Source organism: Lepisma saccharinum, chromosome 17 (assembly GCF_977018435.1).
Source record: "Lepisma saccharinum chromosome 17, izLepSacc3.1, whole genome shotgun sequence".
Taxonomy (NCBI): Eukaryota; Metazoa; Arthropoda; class Insecta; order Zygentoma; family Lepismatidae; genus Lepisma; species Lepisma saccharinum.
The window spans coordinates 23,559,165-23,580,183 of NC_139245.1; the positions used below are offsets into that span (position 1 = coordinate 23,559,165).

Consider the following 21,019-nt stretch of genomic DNA (forward strand, 5'->3'; position numbering starts at 1 on the left):
AAAATGTAAAGCTATTCAGTAGATAACAGATTTATATTATTGGAGCAGGTTAACCCACTCCAGAATGTAAGCTGTGACATTTTGAAACAATCAGGAATGGTTCTGGTTGTGAAATAATGTTTACTGGTTGCACAAGAGGATGCGGAAGACATTGAGAATATGGCAAACACATGTGCAAGCAAATTATGAGTTCAGAGAAACTATTTTGTGCATTTTAAAGATGCATAAAGCATTTGTGAAGAAAAGTGCATACAATATATGGCAACAAACCCTAAAAATCATAACCTACTCAAAAAAGTGTAAACAGAAGCATAATTATAATGATAAAATCACTAAATCTTACTTTTATAAGAATATTAGAAGCAGAATAGAGAAATCGTTCTGCAAAAAAAAGATGCAGTAGATAACCAGAAAGCCCGTTCAGTATGTCCTAACAGACGTGAAAAGAATTTGATAAACGTGGAAAATATGTACCATAATAATATTGGAATTGCACAATCTGAACCTGGAACAGACAATTGCACTCATATATATATATATATATATATATGAAATAATACACAGAATATCCTGAGCAAGCACTTCAATGTTGAAACATAAGTATCATTACTGCAAAGTTCTACTTTGATTCAAAGCAACAATATTTTCTGGCCAAAGATTTCCATTCTAATGCCATTGAACAAAGTTTATGAAGAACTTCTATTTACTACAGATTCTGCATATTACTCACCATGCATTTATTGCATTTCTTTAGTCATCATATTTTGCATAACAATAAAAAAACTGTAATTATATCTTCAAAGAATATGGGATAGTTACTGGTAGTCATCAATAATGAATTGAAACTGAAATCTATGCAGTGGTAACTAAAATTAAAAACAGAAACGAAGCCTCACAGACAAGAAATAGAAATACTTCCCATAGTGGTTGCTAAGTAAACTGAATAAAGAAAAAAAAAAAATTACATAAAGGGTGAAGAGTTCCTCCACTCTTACCAGTTGTCTTTACACTGCAACCTACAGTGTTACTTATATCTAGGTTATTAAAATGCAATACATGTAATTACATTACTAGGCCTATTTATCACTGAAATTGTGCTTCAGAGCACTTATGACTTCTGTATATTGTAGTGGTCTCACGTATATACATTATCAGTAAAAGTTCAAATATTCTGAACAATTTTAGGCATGTTGTAATACTAACCTAATCACATTATTTTACTTCATGTTAATATTAATATGATAATAAGAGAAAGGAGGAATACACTGCCTTGCATTTTGCCGGTGCAAATAACGTAAAGCAAAAAAGTTTACAATGCTGCTGCTGCACATTGAAAAACACAACATATATGTCACGATAACGTATGGTTAAACCAGCTTACACAAACATCATTCGATTGCATTTGGCACAATCTAGTGACAACGTTCACAGTGCTTCAAAAATACAAATCGCAAACATCATAAAAGACACATCACTGCTTCGATTCAAAATCACAATATATTTCATCGCGAAAATATTATTACTGCGTAAATCATCTTGCAGTTCCTTACCTGTATCCATTTGCCGCCTGCAATTTATATTCATCAAATAAGATCGAGAACTTGCAGGCATTTTGACCGCTCAAAGCGATGCCGAACATTGCTATCTATAAACGTTTATGAATGTAGCTGGCATTATATTTAGTTCAGCCTACTTAATTAATCATAAACGGCAGGGCGGAATACTATCTGAGGCACACTACTAAATAATTAAAAAAAAACTTTGTACCAAAATATCAGAATTACTTAACAAAAGAGAAAAAACACCAGACACTACACTAATCAAAAACATTATTTGTTCCAACGTGGTTGAAAAGAAAGTTACTTAAAATTGTTTACTAACAACATGCACACCATAAACAAAATTTCCCTCTTTTTTTATGTTAGTGCTCAAAGAGATAAATACATACAATTGTACTACTACTACATAACACCCAATGAGAATTGGTACAAAATAAGTTTTTCCAGTTACATAAAATCCTTTACACCTACATCGGTTTTTTAGCTGTATTATATCATGTAGCATATCTATTACATAAAATCTTACTACTTTATACATGGTAGAAACATAAAAATCATATAAAAACATGTGGTTAATTACTACAAACACGCCATGTTTCGTTCCATCAATTTTCATCACTTGAAGAGTTCATAAATACCTAACCTACTCCAAAATAGGTGAAGACACCGCATAGAAGCAGCTGAAAATTACAAAACACATAAGCATGTTGAATTATAATACAGCTCTCACCTCGATATTATTTTGCAAAGCACAAAATATTCCTTCATTTTCTAGCAGTTTTTTTATCTTCTTTCCCAAGCACAGCAAGCCTCTGTGGAAAAGCAAAGACGCTCATGATTTGGGGTCGCACGCGCCATCTATGTATTAAAATAACATTTCACATTAGCGGCCTCTGCAAATACTTCATTTTTTCACCGCTAGATGGCTGTAGTGTTACAAATTACGCTGAGTTTCGCTTTGCAGATGGATTTTCCACGTAAACTATGGAACAGTAAATCACGTGGTTCGAGTGACTTTCATCCAGCAGTCATAACAACAGTGGCGCAACCACAGGGGGGTGGGGGGCATTGCCATCCCAACCTTAGACGGAAGTCAATTCTAGGGGGGCAAACTTTGACGGCCAATGGCACCTGTAGGGGGACACGCACAGAGGAGCAATTACCCCTTTCGATTTAAAATTTTATGCAAATAAAAATACATTTCGAAAAATTTTCTTGCTCGCTTCGCTCGCAACCGATGCTTTTCTCATTTTCGTCAAGTTCAGAGCCGTAGCTAGCGGGCGGCGGGTGTCGGCCATGGGCGCTGAATGCTAAATGAAAAGAAGTTGTGAGACAGAGAATGCCTTGGCGCCCCGTGATAATAATATCTATTTGCACCCTATTAGGGGCAAATAGGGGAGGTCAAAAGGGGCAAACATTGACGGCCAAGGGCACCCGCGGGCGGGGAAGAAACAATTGCCCCCTTCGATTTCAAATTTTATTCAAATAAAAATATTATACATTTCGTAAAATTTTCTTGCTCACTTCGCTCGTAATGTCTCTTTTCTCAGTCTTGTCAAGTTCAGAGCCATAGGTAGGGGGCGGTGGGAGTAGGCCATGCAGGCCCGTAGCTAGAGGGGGCAGGGGGGCAACTGCCCCCCTGAGAGCCTGCTTTGCATCCCTGTGAAAAATACAGAACATATTCATATTCCTACCTGGAATTCTCACTAATCTTTACAATTATATCCTCTATTAGGCAACTCTAGCAACATAACAAAGACACTTATTGATTCATGTGGTAGAGAGAGGGAGTGGATATTCGATTTTTTTTACTTAGCGTTGCCTTTCTGCCACTTCGAGCTGATCGTGACAATGAGTGATGACGTGAAATTGATGAAGAGACACTCACAAAGTGCTGCAAGCACAGCAGGGGACAAGGGCATTATCCCCCCCCCCCATTTTAGTCGGAAGTCCAATCTAGGGGGGCAAACATTGAAGTAAAGAAACTAGCAGAATCTAAGAATAGCAGTACAAATGGATACTCAAGATGGAATTAGTTTTCAAGTTTTTCTTGCATTTTACTTCCAGACGGCCAAGGGCAGTTGCAGGGGGAGGAGAGGGGCAATTGCCCCCTCGCTTTCAAATTTTATACAAATAAAAGTACATTTCGTAAAATTTCCTTGATCGCTTCGCTCGCAAATGCAAGTTCTACTGTTCTTATAGTCCAAAATCCTGGGAGCCAAAACGATCTAAATGAAAAAAAAAAATGTTAAAGAGAATGCCATGGCACCCCATGAAATTATTTGCGCCCTATTAAATCAATATTGTTTTCAGTTTGCAAATATTTGGATCAAGATTTTCCTGCTCGCCTCGATCCCAATATGATTCTTCTCTGTAATGCCAACTATATACTTCAGATTGTTGCTGCTTAAATGCACGAACAATTCTTTTGAGGAAAAGGAGCGCACACATTCGAGAGACAATTTGGCGTATGAGTTGAGCTTGTAATGTATTTTAATAATATATATATATGTATATATATTAAAGGAACTTTGAATACGTACACAATTTAGCGTTAACATGTTGCATATGTATTTCTTATTTTACGTACGTATACCTTAACCTCTTGCAGGGGCGCCGACTTGTCAAAATTATTGGGGGGGGCTCTGATCACTGAAATAAATGAATGAATGACTCACTCCCTCCCTTTTTAAAAATAAAAATTACGTCTTCGTATAGCAGTTTTTAAGCAGCTATTAATTCCTCATGCAAATGAAATGTAACATGAAAAACGTGTGTCTGCTCATTTGTTTTTTTAGATAACAATTAACATTTTTATTTAAAAGTAGGCTATGTATTTACATTAAGAGGCCAACATAACAGTTTTATGCCGTCCTCGGTAGCCGAGCGTGTTGGGTGGTTGGCTCAACTCGCTTTGATCCGGAGGTCTCGGGTTCGAGTCCCGGCGAGGGCATGGGTGTGTTTTAATGTCCGCAACAGACTTGTAAAGAAAGAACATGTGACGGGTGCAAAGAACCTTAGTGTTGACGTACCCATAAAAATAGCGAATATTTAACAGTTTTATTTAATTACTTACATAAATGCTAACACAAATCGCAGGCAAATAGTTTTACTTTTTTGTTCTTGCTACAATATTTTACTTTTAAAATTTAATTTTGGAATAATAAATAAACAGATAGCACGCCGTGCTTTAGCAATAATGCCTTTGATCATAGCCGTTCCCGCTTTCGCAATACAGACTTTTCATAAGCTTTCCTTGCGTACTTTACTGCAAGCCAGTGTAAAATAAACTCAAAGACTTTAGAATTATTTTCCCCTTATTCTTTGGTCTAGAGGAAGAGATTTCGAGGATAACTAAATATCGTACATATCAATATTGCCTGAAAGTTGTGTTTACGACCTCAAATTTTTCAGAATTTACTAAACAACATACTGGTATAATTGTCATATCACCTCGTTATTTTGCAACTCTTTTTAGTAAAAATGTTAACGATACTCATAATTATATACTTAGTATATAGTAATAAGTCATGTGTTTTGCTGTCTCCGTTCATAGCCCCCTCCCCCAAAGTTGATGGTTTTGCGGTCTCAGCCCCCCAAATTTGATGGTCTAGAACATTTCAAATGTGTATTTAAAGTTACGTTCATGTTGCACAATTCAGAGTAAACTTTAAAAGAAAAGCAATATAATACATTAGATCCTCTTAAGCAAAATTATTTGAGGGGCTCTGCCCCCACATCATTCACATTGGGGGGTCTCAAGCCCCCTCAAGCCCCATGGTGTCGGCGCCTATGACCTCTTGTAATACAAATTAATTCGATTTTTCTTGCATAACAAAACACAATGGTGTTGTTGGATTCTCGTTAGATTCCTTTGTGCGTAAAAAATCTTGCATACTGGAAACTAGAGGGAAACATTATGATGCACGATTTATAAAGGACTTCCTTAATCAGTTCTGCAGAGAAGCCCAAAATTGTTGGTACATATTAATCGTATATTAACCTTTTCGACCTGTAAATATAAAGTAGATACAGTCGCTATTTATGTTAGACTTTATCTTTGTATTCTTTGGTATTCCGAAAAGTCATTATCGAAATATTGTTATTTGATGTTGCTCGAACTTTTTTTGTTCATTGGAGTTTCAAGATATCATCCCTTTCCTGTTACATATCACTTTTGGAGGAGGGGGACAAGTGACCCTCCGTACCTTGCTATATCTGCCAATGCAACACAATATATTAAAAATTTGCCCCCTCTAGGATTGAATTTGCCCCCCCTAATAAGAATTCCTGGCTACGGGCCTGCAGCCATGGGCTTGAATGGTCTAAATAAAAAAAAAAGTTGTGAAAGAGAGAATGCCATGGCGTCCAATGAAATCATTGGCATCCTATTAAATCAATATTGCTTTCAATTGCAAAATTTGGATCTAAAAATTTTCATGCTCGCTTCGCTAGCATTATGGTCGGTTTCTGTAATTTGTTTAAATCATATATGTTGCATATGTATTGAATTAACTTAGAATACATATACAATTTAATGTTAGCATGTTGATTAGTGTTTTCTTATTTTATGCCGCTCCATGTTGCATATGTGTGAAACATATGTTGGACATGAAAGTTATACACGTTATATGTTCAAAAAGAATTATCTTTGGAATGCATTTACACAGGGGTGTAGTGGTGCCAGAGTGCCGTCCCGGTACTTTTTTTAACCCCTGGGACCGCCCTGGTTCCTTATTTTTGAAACAACTATTTTTCCCTTTAAGAGTCTTCCTTAAAATATATGTAGGCCTATATCGAAAACATATTAACTGATATAATAAAATACATCTACTCTGTTACGAACAGGGCCCGGATTCTCAGGTTTTAACCTATTTTATTCCTTGCTTGGTAACGTCACTGTTCCAACACATATTTTCGTTTTAGCTATTTCTTAATGAAGTACATGAATCCTATAGGTCCTAAAAACGGCTAAAAGGAGGCAAGATCCTAAAAGAGGCTAACTTGAACTTTTCAGCTAAATAAATGTAAAAAAATATCAAAAAATGCTGAAACCTTGTTTTGTTTCATAAGAGTGAACACATTGTGAACTGTACGGCGATATGAAAACGTATTCTCTCTCTCTCCTCTCTCTCTTTCGCGCACACACATACACACAGAAGGGGGGATGGAAATGAGAGAAGGGAAAGGACATGAGAAAACAAAGGGAAGCAAAGTTGACATTACAAAAGAAATAGCTTAACAATGACACGTTTTAAAGTTTTATTATTTTCTGTATTTTCTAAAAACTGTGTTTATTGTATGCTTTAAGTTTAGTAAACACGTAATATGTGAAGGAAAATGTGTTTGCAATATTGATTTGTGATTGAATTCAATAAAAATACGGGTAGGAAAAAATCCTAAAAAGAGCTAAATCATCTCTTTATAAAGCCTAAAATGATGTCTATAAGATCCTAAAAGTGCCCTAGTTAGGAATCTAAGAGGCCAGTAAAGCAACCCTTATTTAGGCGAAAGAATCAATCAGCTGGCTGCATTGTGTCGACAATGGAAGTTAAGACCGACGCCGCCAGCATTTTCGCTCTCAACAATGCGATAAGAAGGTGAAGCATAAAAAAGCGAGAATTTGTGGCTGACTCTCACTTACGTCTGTTCTTTTGTTTTTAGCATTTACATTGTGAGTTTCGAGGTGATGAAAACGTCTTTTTTTGTCGCGCTCTGATTTTCTATTCGAAATGAAAAGAAGGTGCGAGAACAAGGTTACAAATTATTTCCAAAAAGTACAAGAAACAGAAAATAAAACTGTGAGTGACAATGGTAGTGATTCTGCAGTACTGGCTATACATAGTGTTAATCCTTCGCCGAGTGTATCACACGTAACACCAGCAACAACAACCTCAGAAACGGCAACAACAACAGCGACATTCCAACATGAAGCTAATACAGGTAATGTTTCGTGTTCTGATTTTCCCTCTTTATGGTCTGAGCAACAGTGGTTGGAGCGTAAGCAAAAACATACATGGTTGATAGCAGCAATAAATGGGTATTTGGGGTGTGATGATTGTTGCTCCGTAGGTTATTTAGGGCCTGAAAAGTCAGGGATTATCATTAAGCAAGGAATGGGCTGTTTCATTTAATGGCACAATTAAAGAACAACAGTTGAAGTCTTTAAGAACAAAAATTTCGGCCCACCAGCTATCTGTAGCTCATCAGAAGGTAACACAAACTCTTGCTGCATCTAAAAAAACAGAAATTTGAAAATGCTACTTTAAAACAAGAGGAGCATTTGATTGATGCGACAGAAGAAATCTACAATACTTCATACTGTTTAGCTAAGAAGGATAGACCATTCAGTGATCATAAGGATCTAATCAATTTGCAAGGGAAAAACGGTCTTGATGTGGGGTTAACTCTTCATTCTCGTTATAGTAGTACCGAAATAATTAAACACATATCATCTGAAATGAAGAAGAGGTTAACATTGAAGCAGTGGCGTATGCTGCTTCTAACGAGTGGGTAATCTCCGACCCTTGATCCTCAAACTCCAAAAGTTTCCGTGCAATTTATGTCAGGATTCATATTGGATTTAGGAATATTGTGTCGGAATGTTTGTCTTATTGCTACGACCACAATCAATTAATTCTCGTTATTGCAGTTTAATATACGTGTAGAATTTCAAATAATAAAACAAGACAGTATTATAAAGCTATAAAAAAACAACCTGTAAAATATAAAATGAAAGACGTGCACTAGTGAAATAAAAACTCGCAATATTAATTTAAGTGCAAATTTCAACTTACTCCAGGACCAGATTACTTGTGCCGTATCACATCCAAAGCACGCTGTTTGTCCAGTTGCACGTCAATACGTGTCTGTGCGAAAGATTGCAGCTTAACAAAGGAAGTTATGTGACTTTGGATTTTTCATGTTTAGCACAAGAGTTGCAAAGCTTGTTTTTGTTTAGATTATTGTATCCGCCACGCGTCGATACATTCTTTTCAGCCCCGAAAAGTAAGCACGGCCAACAAAAAAGCGTATTAACACTTCTACTTCCTCTCAACCATGGTGTTTTGTCATAATTTGCTTGCGAAAATGCCTCCCATATTCCCGATTTTTGTCTTTGTGTGTAGAAATAAGTTCAAGCGATGGCACTCACCTACCTGTATTAACAATTTGCAACTTCTCCTGAAAAGATCTTGTTCCAAAAGGTTTCACCAGCAAATCTTGTATCACATCCATTATCCTTTAACACAGCACTATCACGACAAACACTAACACCTAAATAAATAATAAACACGAAGCACAGCACAAAGCCAACGACTACACGCATTCAGTTTCCGGGGCAAACTTCTGTTGTTGTGTTCCTGGCTCAGAATGAAATTATTTATATATATATAATTTATTTCTGATATCTTTCCCTTCAAAAAATATTCAGTTCCGTGAAAGATGTATTCTCGCTGCTTTTGAAGATTAGAGAGAAGAAACAATCACTAGTTTTGTAAATACAAGAATGGGGGGAGTCAGCATATAGGTGCTTTAATTGCTTAAGCTTTGAATTTTATTTTAGTTTGCTTCATCTTCAATATTTAAGCTTTTTCCTTTTGATAAATTTATGTTCAAGTAACAGAAATCAGCAAGACAAAAGCAAATGTAAAGTGAAAATTAGTGTAGAATTGGTTTACCCATGTTATTCATATTTTGCTGTTCTTCGCACTCTACCGGGTATGTTTTCCTAGTTCAGCGGAGGGAACGGTAAGGCTCTGGGGGTGTAGAGTGCGACCGGTGGACTCTCACAAGAAGGAGGTTACCTTGGCCACGGAATCACCGTACCTGAGAAGCAGTGTTTCCTCCCCCTCTTTCCTCTCTCCTCCCTCCTCGCCAAGGGTTGTAACGGAATCGGGTGGAATGACGTCAGGGTGAGATTCCCTGATGTCATTCCACCGGCTGGAGAAAGGTTCCCGGACATTCAGCGGCAAACGGTTGGAAGCATTCGCGTGCTGGAAGCAAAGAAATGTATGCATGGAAATTGGTTTGGAAGAATATTGTGAAGAAATGTATATATATATAAAAAGAAATACAGCCGGGTCATCTGCGATTACCTAGATGACCCAGAGTATACGCCGCTGCATTGAAGTTAAGTTCCGAAGACAATAAATTTTCTCTCCTATTAGACGAATCAACAACCCTTGGCAGGGAATCAGTTTTAATTCTGTACATCTTGGTCTAAAATACGATTGCATAATATTCAATACATCGGGTAAACATTCGAACACAAAAGTGTACACAAATTTTCTGTTACAGTTTCTGAAAAGTGCACTGAAAGCGATTTTTTTTACAATAACACGTTTATTAAATAAGAAAATATGAGGTTTACATATAAAGCTTTAAATATATTGTTCTTATTTTTCGCTGCTATAATTATGAAACATCAAAATACATTAAAACATCAAATCAATCAATCAACCTTCATCAATATCAAATCATCACTCATCCTCGTCCACCCGATTAGTCAAAAGTGGCAGAAGAGCGACGTACGCACGGTGCTAGAACAGCCCAAGGCTGAATCTCGCTCTGTAGTAAATAAAAAGACTTTTCAATTCAATTCAATACTTACGGGGAAGGTGGGTGGTAGGAAAGGGCTCAGAGTCGAAGGAGATGATGATAGAGCACAAAAAGTAAACGTCGCGGCGCCAGTTAAAGTATTGTCAGTTTGTAAAGAACAGGCCCAGATTTATATATATATGTGGGAGCAGGGGTGCCCATCCCCCCCCCCAAAATCATGTCATGTGTCCCCCCAAAACATACAATTCGCGCCCTCAAACAGTATTTAATTACAACAGCCTGTCTTCCGAAAGTAACTATTTTCTTAGCTTTTTGTTTCAAATGATACACCTGCTTTATATCAAGCAGTCAGTAGCGTGCCCAGAATTTTCAAAAGGGAGGGGTTACGTATACTTTTTTTTTGGTAGTCAGCCCTCATTTTGCCATCTTTTTCTACATTTGACGTTTTTTTTTTTACGGAATGCTGGGCCAAAAGGGGGTGTGTGTTATGACCCCCACCAGCCCCTCCTTGGGCACGTCACTGCAAGCAGTATACCAACACTAAGCATTATATTATAAGAAGTGATGTTACTAATGAATATCGATAGTAAACGCTTGTCTTGTAATGCAGCTATAGTATAAGACTTCACATTCACCTCAGTAAAGCGCCAAACACGCATTCTCGCAACCTGCGAGCAAGAAAATTTTTACATCCATTTATTTGCAGGCTTTCAAGAATATTAATTTAATGGTGTGTCAATACTTTCTTAGGATCCAGAGATATTTAGTCTTTTCCAGCTTCTCTTTTGGCACGTTCGGGGTCGAAGACGTGTGGATACCATATCGCTAAATACAGTCTCCAAAATTAAATGTTCGAACTCTCTCTCCCCTACAGCAATCCCTTGACAATCTAAGATTTAACACTTTATCAAGAGCTTACTATCTCCCCCTTTAAATTTAATACTCAATCCTACCGCCAAAATTTCCATGCCAATTCTAGACTTACTGTTGATATTGAAGAGTGGACATTGCCTCCTCCAAAAAAAATAATTCTCAGTCTCCACACCAGAGTTTCCGCAAGAGTCTAAAACAATAGTAATACACAAGAATTGGATACTCCCCTCAATTTAATGCTCAATCCCCCTCTAACTAAAAATACCAGTCATTATCTAAGATCGAGAGTTGGATACTGTCGCCCAAAATGTTTAATTCAGAATTCCCCCTCAGAACCCACGTGTCAATTAAGACCTAATATGTAAGAGTTAGATATTTCCCCCACGAACCCCAGCACCACTGCAGGGCGACGATGCGAAAAAATTAGGTGAACTAGTAGCTTGCTGCAAAGGCGAATTAAAGGCTTAATGGGGCAATCATTCTTCTCCTGCGCCCCTCACAGGGCCTTTTTTTAGTTATTGATAAATTTGCAAAGTTGGAGTGAAATACATCAAACATTGTGGCATTTTATGACATGTCCAAGAGCTAAAAATTAGCAAAGAAAAGGTGCCGGTAGTAGGCTTTGCGTACTGTGAGAAAAAAAAAACACTGGGTATCAAAGTATCCCAAATTGATTGATTGATTTGGTTTATTTTACTTCACTTTTGTGCCAGTTTTGGCTAATCGTGAAGACGAGGCTGAGTGATGATATGTTGAAACTGATAAAGCGAAACTTACAAAGAACACCCATGCTCAGGCTGGGATTCGAACCCGGGACCCTTATTATCGTACCGCGCTGTGTTAACCACTCTGCCACGGAGGCCGGTGTATCCCACATTTTTAAAGCAAGGAGTGAAATTACTGTTTTCGAGCACCTCAACATTTTAAATTACAGCGCTTGAACAAACCTTAAAAAGAAACAGAGACGATAATGGCGGAGCCTTGGAATTTACAGTTAATAATAATAATAATAATACTTTATTGTCATTAAGCTTGCACAGCAATAGACAACGTCAAGAACAAAATACATGTGAAATATATTATAAAATAATATAAAATTATAACCCATTTTATGTTTAAGTTGCACTAAAATACAATATTTTTAATTTCAAGAAATTCTTGAGTTGAGTACAATGGTGTAGCAACTAACCAGGCATACAGTTTATGTTTAAATACATTCATAGGCATATTTGTCACATCAAGAGGTAGCTTATTAAATAGTCTTAATCCAGAGCTTCATAACTATTCAGGGATTTTGAGAGTCTATGATAGGGTATATTTATACGCCTGCTGTTTCTTGTAGTATAGGAATGTACATCTTGTCTACTTTGTAGCTGTGGCAAATTTTTCTTTACATACAACAGCACAGTGTAAATATATAGATTTATCACAGTCATAAATTTTAACTTCATGAACAGTGGCTTACAATGAACTAATTTGTGTGAGTTGGTAATTATTCTCACGGCTTTTTCTGCAGTATATGCACCAATGCACCAATGCCATAGTATATAACCCTGGAGAGGTTAATCTGTAATGGATCTAAATATTTCAAGTAGAATCCTAACCACTAATTAATGTGGAAACAAATTGATCCAAGGTAGCTAGGACAAGTAAATAAACACACGTGAATTACAGTTGGCCAAAGGTTTAGGCCCCTTTTCATTTCGTTATCATCCAGTTCATGTGGATCTACACCGCAAAACTTCGCTTTTTCTCCATATGTTTTTCTGTCGACTGCGCAAAGAATTTGAACATATAAAAAATTACCACTATTTACAGATGGCACGACATTGTCATTAATTTATGCAATGTTACCAACATTTTACACAGTACTAACAAACGTACAGTTGGCGCCTCGGTTCCAATCTCGGTTCCAATCTTTGGTCACCTGGCAACGTTTGACGTCACCATGACGTAGCGTCATCCATTGAGGTATGAAACCTACATTGAAGCCTTATCAGGTGCTGCCGTAGCGAGTTGTGAAAGCACGTTCGTCTTGGGACGGACCAGGCTGTGGAAAAGCAATACTGACTGACGCATGCCAATTACTTATATACACACTGTGGTAGTTAAGCATGAACTCGGAAATGCAATTAAATTTTGTACGCATAATCTCTGCCCGTATTATCTTCAATTGCATTTTTGTGGTTTTAGCTATGGTTAAATTGCTAGGGTAAAGATAGCCGCATTATTATGATTCAAAACATTTATAAGCAAAGTTCAATAGCACGAGTAATTACTTTCCACAACCAGTTACCACGTCACTATAAGCAAAAAATGTTCTAAAATGTAGAACTTTTAAAAGTCAAATGTACTACCCGATCGTAAAATGACAGGGGAGAGTCGTCCAAAAGGAGGATACTAACACATTTTGGCCTACCAGAAGCGAAGTTATCAATGATAGAAATGTTGCAATTTTTTTCTTCCCTGAGTAGGTCCTAGGCTATCAGCAAACAAGATTGTTTGTGTAAAAAAAAACCTCTCCATTTGACCCGCCGTCCCCGCTTTGGACGACTCTCCCCTACGTAATACTAGGAAGGCTGCTTGTCAGGCCACAGAGGAAATGTTAGAAAATCATCCGAAATTAACACATTTTCAAGTCAAATTAATGCATTTTTTAAAATCAATTCTCGAGTACGACATTTCTAAATTTTATTCAACAACCAAACTACGTGGGCTTTCAAACATACTTCTCTGAGAAGTCATTTTTTCTCAAAATTTCAGTTTTGATCAAAAAGTTAATATCTTTGAATTTGCACTGATCAAATATCAAACCTTTTACAAAATCTATGAGGAAATTATAGTAAAGTGTCTAACATACACACTAAGACATACTATACTATAATATGTAGTAGAGTTATGTCTTATGAGTACCCCGTGGAGATAAATAATTGCTGGGTGATTTTCTGTTTCTCCAACTCAAAAACCTACTTTCTTAATGCAAATTGGGTGACACTAGGACATTAACATTTTTTTCAGGTTCTTGCTTGATGCAGGACATGTGACTGCAAATGTACATTAAATACGTCCGGGAAAAAGAGAACGCCTGCTAGCTCAAACCATGGCGGAATACGTAGATTAAGTCATGGGAGAGTCTATCTTTACTTTCAGCTATGGCAGTTGGTCATCTCTTGGTGGTTTAAAAACTGCTTGAATTTGAAATCCTGGTCTGCTTGCGATGAAGTTTTTTCGGTCTTGACTCGCAATTGCTAGTCCTTAATAATAATAAAAATGCAATGAAAATAAATTTTCTTCCCATTAGGGCGAGTTGCACTATTTGAGGTGAATCTAGGACAATTGCTATGAAGCCAAAATCACGGACAGTTGCGATGATTTTGACGGTGAAGATCATTTTACAAATTAATGGCAGGACAATTACGACGATCAGGGCCTAACTTAACCGAAGGCGCCCACATAACTAATAATACTGTACAGTAGAAGGTTGGAACAACAAAATGAATAGGTGGCTTGTTCTGGCCTGCTTCAAGAGCCAAGCAGAAGACATCAACATCAAGTACATGCGGATGGAACTTATCTTGAAGGTTAGAAAAGGAAGAAGCGTGACATTAAAATCGAGAAGAGAGTTGAAAAGTGTATTAGCACGTATGAGGGGTGACTTCAGAACGTGTCTGTTGACTCTAGCCCACGTTCAAAAACTTGATTGAACCAAATTCCCAGCCAAAAATATCAATTTTTCACATAATTCTCTTGTAGGACGTATTGTACGGGGTGTTGTCACCCTTCAATTTGATAGTAGATTTAAAATGTCATTGCAATTGTCCACCCGTTCTTTCACTTCTAACTGTGTTCATCGCAATTGTCCGCCATCGCAATTGTCCGGCTACCATTGAGGTTCATGATAAATGCAGGCCCAACTTGCACCAGCAAAGTCGTTTTCGAAGTTTTCTGTCCTTTCGAAAAAAATTACGTATTCCAAATTCTGAAAAGAAAAGAAAAACATCTGCTCAGAATTTCTTCTAGAGCATTCAAGCGAATCTCCGTGCGGTTTGCTTTCCCTGTTGTCTAGGTATCAGTGACAGAAAATAGATTTATGATAGCCGGGCGCTACACGACGTCAGGGACCCTGGATTCGTTACCTGACCTGGGCATGAGTGTTTCTTGTGAGTGTCCCTTCATCAACTCCACCATATCATGACTGATCCTCACCTTTGCGATTAGCCAAAAGTGGAAGAAAGGTGATGTATAATAAATCAAATCAACATTTATGGTGCTACGAAACTATGACAAATATATATATTACATGAATATTCACGGAATACTTTAGAAGCTTCTCTCAACCTCCGGACCGCGGCCAGGTTCTGGGCCCTTGCACCAATTATAACGGGTCGCAAGAAGTTCTCCTGAAATGTGTCATTTTAGTTTCTGCTTCCATTTTCACTGACAAATTAATCGAAATTTTCGGTGTTCACTACTGACATCCCAATGAGAATCAGTACATATAAAAATAAAAATAATTTAGGGTGACCTTCCACGTAGTACACCCAATTGTCAACCTCACTTCCACGCAGGACACCCTGGACTGCATTTTGCAGACTGACGATGCTATGGCGTCTGGACCTATGTCCAATATAATCTTCCGTAGGGCTGTGTTGTCCTGCGTTTGTCCATCTGTGTGTTTACCCCCATTTACAGACTCAGCTTTTAGCCTAGGTAAGAAAATTTTAGTTCTCATAGACATCGTTCTAATTATTGTTATCACAGACTACAGTTTTAGTTCTTGTTTAGTAGTGAATATGCTAAGTGGATTGGTTTTAAAACTTAAGTAAAAAAGTTTTTAACAGATATTTTATTTCCTTGTTAAGGCTCGGCTGGATTTATGTAATCACAAAACTATTGATAATATCTAGACAACAGTGAAATAAAACTACACGAAATTTCACGTCAATGCTCTAAAAGGAATTCCAAGCTGATGTAATGTTTCATATTTTGAAATATCCAAGAAGTTTTTCGAATGGAGAGGAAAATTTGAAAAAATTCGCCCATTTGCATGCCAAAGATCCAGCCGAGCCTTAAGGGCTTGTCCTCAATTTTGTTTTAGTTGTATTACGTGACGGGGCTCAGTGCTGAAGTGACCATAACATAAAAATCAAACAATCAATCAATCAAAAATAATTTAATAATGTTTGCCTGAGAAAACTACAAAATTTCATTCGTTCCAGTGGCTGACAACAAATTTGAAACTAATTTCCTATTTGTCAACAAGGCTAGACATAATCGAATTATTGCTCTTTATGATAATGTCATAATTCATTTATTAATATTTAATTTCAAGGGCACGTATAAATTAACGCATGGTAAAAAGTTTTAAAAATTAGGTATTTACGATGAAAATTGTTGCGATCGGGGCGTTTCAAAAATAATTTAATGGCGCTCTCTCACGAAGGTTGAGAATCTAGAATTAAAAATTAAATCCAAACAGATGTAATTTTCCAGTTTTTTTTTTGTTTTTTTTTGAAATTAGAGGATTTGTCGAAAAGTCTTTGATGGCGCAAGCCAAAGTTTAATCGCGACCTTAAAGGGTGGTGGGGGCAATTTCAAACTTCATCGCAGAGGATCAGAAGGATGTGCTCTTCTTGTCGAAGCCACATGCACCTGAAACTTAGAGAGTTCCCTCTTGCGTGTCCCTCCCCCCTTTCAATTATTTAGTCCCTCCGACGACGCAGTTACGGGGAGCAAATTCATAACAGAAATTACTCGGAGCTCTCCTGCAGAGTAAACTGCCAACCTCAGCAGACGGATGATAAAGTCCGCACCTTCTTGGTTGGCTCCACAACTTCCGACATTGATCAGCCGAAGAATATGAAGCTGTCCTCTGGAACTTGCTAACGAACTAATAATTAATGCAGCCGCAGGTTGCAGAGGATGACAACTCAGAGATTTCGAAATGATGAACCGGAAGGGGCAACAGCTATTTGAATTTCGCTTTGAAGGCTGTTATCCGGGGGTAAAAATGACCTATGTGAGCAACACAAACCTGGTGTGTTGACATTTAGCTTTGGCAGTAGACCTGGGATTTTTAGGTTCCGAAAAGTGTGCCTTTAGGTTCTGAAATAAGCTCTAAAATCAGAAAATAGGTTTTAAAATAGGCTCTAAAATCAGAAAATAGGTTCTAAAATAAGCTCTAAAATCAGAAAATAGGTTCTAAAATAAGCTCTAAAATCAGAAAATAGGTTCTAAAATAGGCTCTAAACTCAGAAAATAGGTTCTAAAATAGGCTCTAAAATCAGAAAATAGGTTCTAAAATAGGATCCAAAATCAGAAAATAGGTTCTAAAATAGGCTCTAAAATCAGAAAATAGGTTCTAAAATTTTTAAATCAGGCTCTAAAATCAGAAAATAGGTTCTAAAATAGGCTCTAAAATCAGAAAATAGGTTCTAAAATTTTTAAATCAGGCTCTAAAAATCCTAAAATGGGATCTAAAATTCTAAAATAGGTACTAAACATCCGAAAATAGATTGAAAAATCCTAAAATAGGCTCGAAAAAATCCTGTAGTACGTTCCAAGAAACTTCAAATGGTTCAAAATTCCATACTGATTAGGTACAATCGTTAAAAACAAAATTTCAAAAGAACCGTAAGAAATTTTAACAGGTATGTATAACAGCAAAATATTGATTTTCTAGACAAATTTTCCTTTTCAATATAATCCACAAATTATTGTAATGCTATACTCGTGCTTAGCAAAAGTTACTTGTTGATATGAAGAATGAATTACGTGTGTATACGTAATTTGCTGCACATACATAACATCTTCTTTATGTTATCCACAGCCAAAATCCGCCTTTTTTCTGTCAGCATCATATTATGTTGCAAATGATATTTCAACAGAAACATGGTCAATGTTGCAAATTTGAATGGTGAAATGCCAGAAATCACAGGACTGGCGTGAAAATGAGCAAGACCACACGGATCAGAAGTTTGCTCTTTGGACAGTGGCGCCAGACATTTTGCTTTGAGGGAAATCGACAGAAAGTAGGTTTCAAACATGTTAGTCATTGAATTATTTTCGTTACCAAACAGAGCAAATACATCTGTGTGACGTAAACATCCTGTAAAAACCTTTAAAAATATATAAAGACCTTGAAAAGGTTTGATTTATTCGTATAAACCTAAAATAGATTCTAACGAGCAAAAGAGGTTATTTTAGGCACTATGAAACCTCATCAGTTGTTGCGTTTATTAATAAAACACTGGCGTAACTTGTTATTTCTTACTTAACTGCAAAGGAAAAGGATAGGTTAAAAACCTAAAAAATCCGAGATCTACTTACAAATAATTTATACCTACGGGAAACTTGGGCAAATTCGGTTAAACGGTCGAGGAACATACTAGAAAAGCCTTTCATAACCTTTCATTTACCACGACCGACCCTTAAGACCCAACTCAATATCAACTATTTATTTAAAGCTGGCCATCAAGCAGGGTGGGTGCAAGGCTTGGGGCATACACGGTGTCCGTAACCAAAATTTTTCAGACGTCTGAACAAAATCAGTTTCTATCCTTAGTCTGCCTAAATGGTCACAATTTAAACATTATTACAATTAATAAACAGTTGATTTATATATTTCGTAATATTATTTAAGAGCAATAAGCAGAATATGTTGAAGGTTAAAATCAAGAATTATGGAAGGCTAATGGAAGTTTCTAAATTAATGTTTCTTTAATTTTCAACGTGCCACTGATGCGACGTTCATTATAGCCTACTTAATTACAAAACTGGTAACTTTCAATATCTATCAAAGTGGCAATTTTACAAAACACAAATAATACAAAACAGTAATTTTGCCTGTAGTATTATATGGGTGTGAAACTTGGTCCCTTACATTGAAAGAGGAACATAAATTGAGAGTATTTGAAAATAAGATCCTTAGGAAAATATTTGGACCTAAAAGGGATGAGGAGACAGGTGAGTGGAGAAGGTTACATAATTTAGAACTACATAATTTGTATTCATGTCCAGATATTATGAGAATAATTAAATCAAGAAGACTTAGGTGCGCAGGACATGTGGCACGAATGGGAGAGGAAAGAGGAGTTTACAGGATTCGTGTTGGGAAACCTGATGGTAAGAGACCTGTAGGAAGGCCAAGACGAAGATGGAGGGACAACGTTGAGATGGACCTAAAGGAAATCGGTAGGGATGGAAAAGAGTATATTTATATAGATCTTGCTCAAGATAGGAACAGATGGAAGGCCTGTGTTGCTGCAGCCATGAACCTTCGTGTTTAGGTAGGCTAGAGAGTTAGTTAGTTAGTTAGTGGCAATTTTAAATCGTATCCAATAATGTTCTTTATCACAATTCTCTGCCTCTGTTACGTGCCCCGTGTCCCACACGCTAAATCCGCCAATGCAGTATGCTATGTTTCCACGTGCACACCTCATGACATCTTTATTTATGCTGTATCCATTTGATTGGCCTTCAACAATCTTCTTCGACAACACATTTCAAAGAGTTTCCAGCCTTTGCATTTCGGATTGAACCAATGTCCATATAGCACAGTTAATTGAATGCTGTTTCATGCTAATAATTGCTTCTGGTGAAAGCTTTTCTTTGCCTGTGCTGGCCGATTGATAACCAACAGAAGACAAATTCCGGAATCGCGTGATCTTATGTCCATGTATTGTGAAGCTAATGGACCGCCAAGCAGTGAAACAAACAGCGTAACCTTTGTCTTCGAGATAACTGCTCTCTGTCGTTGTGCTGCCCATGTCATGTTGTCGCTTTGAGATCAAGTGATACCAAGTCAAAGACATTGAAGAATGACTGTAACGCTGCAGCATGATGTCGATGCTAAATCTTCGCGGAAATGACGTGACAGTGAGTGTAATGTAAGGGTTGATGCACCAGAAGCGAATTTTGACCATTCTGTTGGGTAAACTGAGCAGCAATGACACGTTTAAAACAGACAACAAACAAAAAATATGTTCTGTTTTCTTATGCTTTAAAAATTTCGTTTTACATATGCTTATAATACCTTTTCACTGAACATTTTTCCAAATTAACAGTTTTCTTTATTTGAATTTACAGGAAAAAAAACAGTTTCCGTTGTTGAGATGAAGGTGTGTTGATGTAGGAGTAGGAATTCTACAGCAAAGGTTTCTAAAACATATTCTATTATAAACTTCTGTCTTCTTCACAAATTTAAGAAAAATTTATCATGATTAAGTAAACTGACCCATTCTAGTACCAAGAGAGAACTCGCGGGAGGGGCGCAGGTGGCGATCGCCCCCTGGATGTAATAATGAACAATGTTGTTGACAACTAGAGCATGTAAAATTATTCAGAGAGAGACAGACAGAGTAAGACACACACACACACACACACACACACACACACACACACACACACACACACATATATATATATATATATATATATACACACACACACATATATATTTATATATATATATATATATATATATATATATATATATATGTATGTATGTGTGTGTGTGTGTGTGTGTGTGTGTGTACAGAGAGAGAGAGAGAGAGAGAGAGTCAGAGTAAGCGAGTGAATGACACTTATTGTTGCAATCACATTTTTCTCTGTCAGTACAATACAATAAACACTACAGCATGAAAGTCAGACTGTGTTTAAGGCTAGCTGAGGCACAGTCACAGGCAATAGAAATAGAACACCTAGATCGCGAAATACCCGCTTCCCTGCATGGAGTTAGTGTGTCGCCTAACTCCAGGGCGATAGCCGAAAATCGTATTGAAAAGTTGCTACTATCGCCGTAGAGTTATGCAACACACACAACGTATTGCAGGAAAGCCAGTATTTCAGGATCTAGGTGTCCTGTTTTTATTGGCTGTGACTGTACATGAACAAAATTTCGCTCTTCCAGGTATCTATCCTGGATCCACCACAATCTAGCACACGTTTTTGAACGCCCAAAGTACGAATTTATTTTTGTTCATAAGAACCTACTTTCGCTGACGACAATCTCTCCTTTGAGCCTTGTA

The 21,019-nt window shown here is 37.1% G+C and overlaps 1 protein-coding gene across 3 annotated transcripts in view; it reads right to left on the reverse strand.

Annotated features, from left to right (window-relative positions):
- Set2 (SET domain containing 2) overlaps positions 1-2,413 on the reverse strand; it is an 81,676-nt gene extending 79,263 nt beyond the window's left edge. For 2 of the 3 annotated variants that reach the window (XM_083139141.1, XM_083139139.1), the window contains exon 1: positions 2,290-2,413. The gene's annotated coding sequence lies outside the window, so the exon portion shown is untranslated. Of the gene's footprint in view, positions 1-1,550; positions 1,710-2,289 lie in introns of those variants that run through there. The other variant, XM_083139140.1, reaches the window with a different exon arrangement.
- Positions 2,414-21,019: the final 18,606 nt, after the last annotated feature.